Source organism: Microtus oregoni, unplaced genomic scaffold (genome assembly GCF_018167655.1).
Source record: "Microtus oregoni isolate MIOR12 unplaced genomic scaffold, Mior012 000127F_ref0000509, whole genome shotgun sequence".
Taxonomy (NCBI): domain Eukaryota; kingdom Metazoa; phylum Chordata; class Mammalia; order Rodentia; family Cricetidae; genus Microtus; species Microtus oregoni.
Window position 1 is genome coordinate 73,321 of NW_024544770.1, and position 10,651 is coordinate 83,971.

Sequence of the window (10,651 nt, forward strand, 5' to 3'; positions counted from 1 at the left end):
TGCTGGGATTAAAGGCGTGCGCCACCATCGCCCGGCCATGACCCAGGAAATTTAAGGAAGACTTTATTTGGGCTTATGCTTCTAGAGGGTTAGAATTCTTAACGGTGGGGACAGTGTAGCAGTCAACAGTCAGAGCAGGAAACCTACAGATCACATCTTTAACCATGTGCACTTAGAAGGGAGAGTATAATGGATGTAGGGGGAGGATATGAACTTTCAAGTCCTACTCCTAGTGATGTACTATTTCTTTTGTCAAGGCATCACAACCTCCCCAACAGTGCTCCCAAGTGGGACACCACATGTTCAAATACCTAAACCTGTAAGTGATATTTCTCATTCAAACCACAACTTGGAATGGTATTAGATGATTCCATCAGATATTTCAAACATATATCATAACATGAACCTAAGTTTCAGGAGCAACAGAGAATTCTAAATGAGATAACACACACATTCACACCAACATACACACACACACAGAAATAATTCTAGTACATATCATAATTTATGTTGACATATGTAGGGACAAAAATATCGAAGTATTTTAGTGTGTATGATTTTGAAACTTGTACAATAAAACTGTAACCAATGAGGCAGTTAATTTGCAGAGGTCATTTTGTCTGTGCAAGTACTAGAGATAATGATCATGGCCTATAAAAGCTGGGATAGCAAGAATATTTGTGGTTTGTTTCACCAAATTCCTGCATTCAAGGCTTAGGGATCTATGTGGAAGAGGAGGCAGAATAATTATATGAGCCAGTGGTGACAGATGACTCCAAGGAAACAGTGTCTTCCATATACTATAGGACTAATGAGCATATATGAAGTCAAAAATCTGTATCAGCATGCATAAGACCTGTGCAGGTTCAACCCAGATGGATCCCAGCAGCACTGAAAAGAAGGGGACACTAAGTCCATCCCTAAACAGGAAGCTATCTGCAATTGATACTTGCTGGCAAAAGGGACATCGGGTTTCTCCAGTGGAATCTCACTGGGTTTATCATTCACACTTGAGGGCAGGCCCAATGTTCAGAAGCAGTGGGCCAACACAAAACAAACTCAATATTTTTGTAAACTTTTTGTTTCCAATTTCTTTGTTTTGCTTTTTTTGTCTTGTTGGTCTTTTGCTTATTTTGATTTTCATTTCTGTCTTTTGTGGTGGTGGGGCAGTGTATGTGTTCCTTTTTTTCATTTCTTGTTTTTTTTTTAAGTAGAGAGAGAAAAAAATAACAAAGTTTGTGGGTAGTGAGGTTGGAAGGGTGTTATAAGAATTGGGGATGGGTAAACATAACCAAAATATATTGTGGGAAAAGTATTTTTCAATAATTAAATAAAAATGTGGGTATATTAATGTATTAGAACTGTCAAGAAATACAGAGTAGCTTCAGTTAAAATAATTTTGCCTCTTGGAAGACTTATAGTACCTACAGAAAATGGAATTAGGAAATTGCAAACTAGTATTCAGAACATATTTACGGGAATCACATTGAAAAGTCTAGTTTTTTTAGATGATTCTTGAATTATAAATCTTTTTGCTGAGCATAAATGTATTTTAAGTGGTTTAGTTTTGCAATCTTGTTTCAAGATAAATATTTGTCTGCAAGACACACACACACACACACACACACACACACACACACACCAAAAAGATGAAAGAGCTGGAGCTTCTTTTCCTTTCTTTCTTTTTTTTTTTTTTTTGGACTTGATAAACATAGCGGACAATGAGGACTACTGAGAACTCAAGAACAATGGCAAAGGGTTTTTGATCCTACTGCATGTACTGGCTTTGTGGGAGCCTAGGCAGTTTGGATGCTCACCTTACTAGACCTGGATGGAGGTGGGTGGTCCTTGGACTGTAGTAATAGGAGCGGCGGGGCTGCATCCCCAGCACCCCGACCGCATGGCTAGCTTATGCCCCAAAATAACAACACACAAACTGTATTCTTTTAAACACTGCTTGGCCCATTTCTATCTAGCCTCTTCTAGGCTAACTCTCGCACCTGGACTAGCCCATTTCTAATAATCTGCTGTAGCCCATGAGGTGGCTTACCAGGGAGATTCTAGCCTACGTCCATCTTGGGTCGGAGCTTCATCGTATGTGTCTGCCCGGGAGCGGGCAGCATGGCATCTCTGTCTGAGGCATCTTACCTCACTCACTTCCTCTTCCTCCCAGCATTCTGTTCTGTTTACTCCACCCACCTATGTTCTAAGCTATGAGGCCAAGCAGTTTGTTTATTACTTAACCAATGAAATCAACAGATTGATATATGACACTCCCACATCATTGGACTTCCCACAGGTCAGGGAACCCTGATTGCTCTTCGAGCTGATGAGGGAGGGGGACTTGATCGGGGGAGGGGGAGGGAAATGGGAGGCGGTGGAGGGAAGGAGGCAGAAATCTTTAATAAATAAATAAATTAAAAAAAAGAAGCTCCAGCTCAGAATAAATGATATGGGCACCTTAGCATGAGAGTCTTAGGTCTAATATTTTGCATTCAACAGTAATATGACAGAAATTCAGGGCTATGTCTCTTTAGATCTTTATTTCCACTGGGTATATTCCAGGCTGTGTTATTTGATGGGAAACCATGAGCATCAATGTTGAGATGAGCAAGGCATATTTGCATATGCCTTTTAGTACCTTGTAAAACATGTTGAATGGTCTTGGTTTTTGTTCCCAAAGCAGAAAGATCTGGACTTGATAAGGTTTCTTAACTAAAGTAAGGAAGAAAGGATGCAGGAACAGAAACATCAATGGGGTTAATAAAGCTAGTAGAGAAGTAGCTCCTTGTGCCCCACCTTCAAGGCCTCCTGTGGGCCTGGTCCATCAGTGATTTGCAAACTTAGGTTTAGGCTATTAAGATTTTAAATGGCTCTAGAGACTGAACAAATGTACCAGTGTTACTGTTGAAACCCACTGTCTTATTTTGTGGCAACACAGAAGTACTATGGAACAGTTGGGGATATTAGCTGTTCACTCTTTACAACGTAACTTTGGGTATACCTATTTAAATAAGAAGTGTCAAATAATGAACTGCAAAAGTATTTCTCTAGCTATTTTGTCTCCTCTATTCAAGTTGTTTCTGCATAATATTGGAAATTCCCAGGACATATTTCCTGTATTTTTACCATGTTTACTCTTAGTGCTATGGGAGTTTGAGCCACATTCCATCTCTCTTCCCCATTCTCTGGGCCTTTGTTAGGAGTTATTTGATTGCTTTTAATGCCCCCAAATGAATTGCCTCCACTACTGGAGTTTTGTGAAGGGGTTGCTGCTGTAGTTGTAGTAAGTATTCTTTATTAAGAGTTTGAGATGAACAGAGACCACCATACCTTCAACCTGGTCACCAAAATGAAGTTGAGGCCTTTCTTATCAAAGCTTGTACTAATGCCAACAGCTCCTTTCTGATAATTATGGATCTGCTAATTTTTGTCCTTCATTAGCTTTTGGGAGTTTTCAGAAAAATATTAGAATTTTATGGATATTTATTTATTTATGCTTCCTTCTGTGAAGAGTTAGAGTGAATTGATGTGACTGAGGGAGCAGTTCTAATGACAAGATTTACAGTGTGCTTAGAATGACTCTTATCTTTAAAGGCTTTCTGCTGTTTGAAGTATACATTTCCTGTTGACCCTTTGTCTTCCCAGAGTAAACAATGTCCCAAGAGTTTCCTTAAGTCCCTTAAGTTCATAGATCCTTGGTGGCATTATTGTGAGAGTAACCATGTGAAAAAAAAGTGTTACTTCAAGCCCTTTTCAAAGTCCATGAACTGATGGATAGGAAGTCTTACTTCTGCAGCAGAAAGAAAAGTAAAAGAAGGCAGGAAAGGATCAAGGAGACTGGAAAATGCTGAGCCATGGGAAGATCAATTAATCCCTTCTTTTTCTGCCTATAATTTTCATTGAAGAGGTTATAAAGAACATGGAAAGTGAAGGGAACTTCTTTGGGAGTCATGGGAATGCTTGATATTTGCGTCACTAGTGACAACTGTTTCATGGTCAATATCTTTAGTCCTTAAAAATTCTTGTGGTGCTGACATTAGGATTCTGACCTTGTTGGTATAGATATTAAGAATGGAAAAAAGTTAAGTACTTGGCTGATCTCATACAGCTGATTGGAGGGGCATTCTGGGTTCTAACTGTGAAGCCCTTGACATTTTAGCTATAGAAATCCGACTTTTTGTTCCATGTATACCTTCATTTAGAACTCCTTCTGTAGCTCAGAAATAACCCAACCCTCACTTGGACCTTCTTGGTTACATAATTAGGCATGATCTGTGTCATTAGGCCAACCTTTAGAAATTGCTTGTTTCATTTTCTTAAAGCCAGGTCTCATGTAGCCCTTAACTTGAACTTACTGTGGAACCAAGGATGACCTTAAACTTCTGGTATTCCTCCTCTATGGCCTGAAAACTATGATTACATGCTCAATTGGAATTATGTTTTTTTGTAGATCAGAGTTTCTAGTTAGTAAAAGTCAGTGACATCTCCCCCTACTTTTGCTGAGTTGTGACAGCCTAAACCAAAGATATCACCATACACTATCCTATATTGCCTTAGTGATCAAATTGCTCTTGCTTGAAAACCACTGATTGAAGAATTCCAGTCTTAAGGCATCTCATCACAGATGACGCCTCTCCTCTCCTCTGTCCACTGATGCTTTCTTATTATTTACTATAGTTATATTCGTCTGTCATATCTATACCTGGCTTCTTTCAGAGGAGGGTGCAGAGATCTGTGCTTAAGTGTGAATGAAAGTGAAGGCCTGCAGGATGACAGATGGGCCAGATGGAGTTGAATGTCAGGAACCTCTGGGAATGAACAGATGGTACTCCAGTGCCTTCCCTTTTGATTCTTCCATCCAGAGAGAACCATTTAAGAACCTTCCTGTTACTGACTCTCTCTCATCCCCATCTTCCAAGGGTATGAACTTTTTTATCTGAAGTTATTGTGACATCTTAGCCCTGAGTTTCCTGGCTCCCTCATCTTTTTCTTATTTTGTCATTTCTTGGAGATTTTAGGAACTCTGGGCAAAAGGAAAGACCTGTCCTGGTGAGTTGAAATTTGTGTATCAAAGGAAGTATTTCATACTTTGGTTTTCCTCCCTCCCAATGACAACAGCTCTCTTACCTCAGCCAATGTCATGGCAGCACTTGATAACTGTGATTAGGTCCATCAGAGCACACATGGATACATGTGTTTAACACAGAGTTATCCTTTTGCTCCAAGAAAAACACTGTATTTTTGTTCCTGTATGTTGTTGCCTTATCTAGACACCTCTTAATGTGAAACAGCTTCAAAATTCACCTTATCTTTGATCAGGTCCTCACCAATCTTTGTAGACAGCATTCCTATGTCTGCTGGGCTGTCTTTAAAGAACACTAGAGAAGAACAATTCAGTTTTGATGACTTGTGTTTAGTGGAGGATGAGTGAAAAAGAATTTTGAGTGTTTATTTGATGACCACAAAAATATGGGTGACTAATTCTGTTAGAGTAACCATTGGTTTCTTAGCAACAGAATTTGGAGTTAGTTAGTTTGGAGCAATGATGATCTTAGGCACAATTTGTATGTTTACCACAGAGTGTTTTATTATTGTTTTTTCTTTTACTTTAAATTAAATGGGAATTTTTTTGATTATTTAAGGTCAAATGCATGTGTTATAGTCATAGGCTTATTCCATGCATGATACATAACTTCTGGAATGATGAATAACATGGTATATAAACAAAATATAATCCATGTTGGTAATTTAATGGAATGCCACTTCCTTGTTTTGTTATAACAACTTGTATTAAATTTGCAAACAATGAGGAATTGAGTTTGGATCCTAAGCAATCATGTAAAAAGTTATGTAGTGGCATATATCTATAATCTTAGTGCTGGGGAAACAAAGATGGGGGTGCCTACAGCTCTTTGGGCAGTTAAACCATCTGAATGAGTGAAAAAGCCTGCCTCAAAATTTAATTTAGAATAGGGAGTTAGATACCTAATGTCAAACTCTGGCCTATACATGTATGCACACATATGAATGCACAAACGAGCACATGTATACACAAACACATGCACACTCACCCACAAATATTGACATCACTGGTTTCATGTTAATGTAAATGGATGCTACCTGTAAAAAGAAAAGCACCGCCACCAACAAAAACCCCTTTCCTTTGATATTAACAATGATATTTTACTTATGAAAATTCACCATCTTATGAAGGATATATTTTCAGAAGATAATGGATTTCAATAAATAGAGGGAAGCCAGTCATGGTGGTGTACAACTTTAATCCCAGTACTTGGGAGATATATCTCTGTGAGTTTGGTCAGTCTGGTCTACAAAGTGAGTTCCAGACAAGCCAAGGGTACATAGTGAGACTCTGTCTCAAAAAAAAAAAAAAAAAAAAAAAAGAAAAGAAAACATAAAATGGGGCTTTCCTGTGTGTGTATATTTCTATGTCTGTGTGATAAGTGTTTAGATATTGATAAAGATGTGTAACTCTTAAAATGTTTTAAATAATTGTAGATGTGTAGGCAGTTGGAAAAATACTAGAGAGATTCCATGTACTCTATCTAGTCTTCCCTCTTTCCTGTTAATTTCAAGTTTACACAAAATGTGATCAAATCCAGTAAATGAACAATATGTTTATTTCATTCTATTACATTATAAATGTGTAGCTGCCACTATAATCAATATATAAGGCTTTTCTATCACAAACCTCCTCATGCTTCATCTTTATAATCACACCCATGTGCCACATAATATGGTCTCAAGTCCTAACTTGTCCTCTGTAACATTTTTTTTATTATTTTGATAACTTTTTGCTACTGTCAGAATGGTTTCTCCTAAGTTAATACATTGAAATTTTATTGTTAACATGATAGAAGCAAGAGATGTGTCCTTTAGGAGATAGTAAAGTCAAAAGGCAAAGTGCTCGAATAAGGGATTAGAAATTTTGTAGAAGGAATTTAGGGACTGGGCTCATGTTCTGCTCTTGTACCACGTGAAAACAGTTTTTGCGTTTCTTTCCATTCTTATTCCTTCTCACAAGTATACTATGTTCAAGGAAAACCTTGTAAATAGAGACCAAACATTTTACCAGACACCAAATCTGTGAGGAAATAAATTTTTGTTTGTATAAATTACCGAATGCTAGTTATTTCATAATAGTGGAATAAATGCACTAAAATTTTCCATAGAAGTGAAATCATGGCATGACCTTTCAAGATGAGCTTTTTTACACTCAACATATTTCCAGGAATATCCATTCAAGTTGTTGTTGACATTAAGAGTTTGTTTACTGCACAGATATATTTCATAGTATTGATATGTCATTATTTATCTGTTCATCAGGTGACAAATAGAGAAAGTGTTCCAACTTTTTTGTTGTTTTATTTTGTCAAGACAGCTTTTTTCAAGACAGAGCTGTGTAAAAGCTCTGGCTGTCCTGGAACTAGCTCCAGAACAGACTGGCCTCAAACTCACAGAGATATGCCTGCTTCTGCCTCCCAAGGGATGGGATTAAAGGCATGCACCACCACCCAGATGTTTTCACTTTTTAACTGGTACAAACAAAACAGTTATGAAATTTATATGAAAATGTCTATGTAGACCTTCATTTTCACTTTTTTGAGATGACTGACCAAAAGTGTGATTACAAAAGTTTACCACATTAGTTAATTCTTAAATATTAGCCAGGTGGTATAGAACCTTCCTAAAGTGTTTAGACTTTGTTTGAAAAGGTGAATTTAACATTACAGGGATTGATAGTTTCTTCATAATATTCATGTTATAAATATTATAGCAGTTTTCAAAATTTATCCTTTATTTCTAGTTTCTGTTGTAACCTCTAATTGTGTGATACTCCCAAAGAATTCACATGGGATGGTTGCAGTAGGAAACACTATCCTGAGTAGCAGTTTAGCATTAGTTTACTTAAGTTGGCCATTCCTGTGCAATTAAATATTACAACAAAACAGTTTTAGAATGTGGTACAATGGACAATATGTTATTTTTCCTTCAAGACACACTACTTTACTTCCCCAAGTTAGTGATTAATATTATTTTAAATGCCTTCAAAGCTATTAGCCCTCCTGTTCTAAAGGCATCTCTACTTCAGGGTTATGGTCCTACCTTGTTTTCAAGCTTTTAAACATGGCAGGAATAAAAAAAATGTTCTCCCACATGAGAAACTAAAGAAATCTGGCTCTAATGAAGTTCACCCAATGTTGAGATTCAGCAATATAAAATAATTTCATGGTCTTTGACCCAGAGAAAATGTCTGGGACTGTCGCACTAGGCTTCTGGGATTCTCATCACACAGCAAATCCAGTGACTGAAGCATGCAGAAGAAAGGTATTGCCAAATGTGTCACAACCGCTGATGTAATTTGCAGCTCACTTTTTTTTTTCTTGAACTAACATAGAGCATATGTGGCTAGCTGGGGCTTATTTTAAGTCAGTATGTATTCAGAACTGGAAGAGAAAATGAAAGGGGAGAGAGAACCTCATAAATTAATTTGGTGGCACTTTAGATGCAGGTATAGCCTGGCTCTTGGAAGCATACATCTCAACTCTGGAGTCTGTACTCCAGCTCTCAAGCCTTCCTCGACAGCTTTATTGGCTTGCAATCTTAGAATTTATGACTTGCCATTTATGGAGCCCCTATAAAATTTCAGTGGAGAAGACTCTGACCAATGTCATGATTAGAAGACAAGAGTTTAAACAATTTGGCCAAGGTCAAAAAACAATTTAATACTGAAGCTGGGATTAGATATATGGCTCCAGTTCCCATCTTCTCAGTCAGCTGGAAGAACCAGTTTTCTCAGCAAAGTCCAGGTTTAAATGGTTGCAGTGTAAATGGTAAAAGTACCACTTTCTATGTGAAACTTTCCCAGTTTCTAGAGAAATTCTACTTTTGGCTTAATGCCAAGCTCAGTTGGCATATTAATAATTAATCACCAGCTCATCTATTGCTTGTCGTTTTGCATAAAATAGAGATCACTGTGTCCCTCAAATCTTCCTACAAATGAAAAAATCAATTTAATAGTTGATATTGCCTGTTATTCAGTATTAGAACTTCACTCTCGTTTATATAGCTAGAAGAAACAGCTATATATGTTAATAAAATGATCTGCACAATGTTTTTCTTTGCAGTTTTATTCATAATAGTCCATGCATACAAGTATCTATTAACAAAAGTTTGTTGTATGAAGCAATACAGAATATCAATACAAAAGAGCAAGCCGCTTATATGGAAGTGCATGCATGAACTTTAGCAACATTGTATGTATGAAAAAAATGTACAAAGAGTATATGTTGTACAACTTAATTATAGAGTAAGAAACAGAACAAACTTATCCTCTTTATAGAAATCATAGAAGCACTTCCCCTGAGTGATGGAAGTGCTTTTAGCTAGCTTGGAGGTACAGGAAAGCCTTTTTAAAATAATGAGAATATTTGATATCTTCATCTGGGAGACAGTAGAACAAATGTATGCACATGTAAAAATCCATAAAGCGTTATACTTTCGATTTTAGCATTTTATTATATCATTATATCTTTAGGATATAAAATTATAGAGAAGAAATACAAAGAGATATTCATCTATTAAGCATTTCTGTTAAAGTTTTTACAGTGTGGTAACCACAGCTATATTCAAGAAAGTAACACAAGCTGTGACAAAAGTACAATTATAAGTGTTTTATTTTTTCCTTGTCTCTGAGTCAGGATCTTGCTATGTTCCCTTGGCTGACCTTACACTCTATGTAGCCCAAGATGGCCTGCAACTTACATAAATCCTCCTGCTTTAGCATTCTGTGTGCTACAATTACAGGTATGCACCTCTATGTCCCAGCCCTTCTGTAATTTTGTGTATGTGTATGTGTGATGCACCAAATAATAACTTTGAATGTTATTCCTTGGGAACATACACACACCTTTTGTATGTATGTGCCAGGCTCCTGCACTGGCCTGGAACATGGCAGGTAGTCTAGGATGGCTGGCTGACCAAGGCACCCCAGAGATCTGTCTGTCTCCATTTCCCCATCACGGGGATTCTAAACCACCATACCTGGCTTTTTTCCCCAAGTGGATTCTGATAATCTAACTTGAGTCCTCCTCATAGCCATTCTTGATTAAGAAGTATTTGTTACCTGTTTTTCCATCCTTCATTATCACTGAGTTGTTGAGTCTTGACCATTTCTTACTCGGGTTTGGTTTAATGTTTGTTTCTGTTTTGTTCTGGGTAAAAGAACTGAACCAATGATACACAGAAGAAATAAGGTTTGAAGGTTTATTTGATGGGTGCTGAAGACTTGAAATGTCTATGCTGAGAGCAAGCATCATGATAAAGCCAGATCTGAGGACACAAATTATTCTTCTTTCATTTCTTCCCACTCCCCAACTGCTGGCAATGGAAGAGAATGAAGAGGATGAAAATTTTACGTTAGAAGTAGACTCATTAGATAATTTTGTAGTTTGACCCATTCACCCCATGATATATGAAGTGTTGGTGAGTTTCTTTTTCTCTCTTTTTTTGTGTCTGTGTTTTCTCCTATTTTGTGTCAAGGTTTATATAGACACCGAAGGGTTTTGACCAGTGGTTTTTAACCTTGGATGATTTGGTCTTATATAAGAGGGAGTGGGGTAGTACT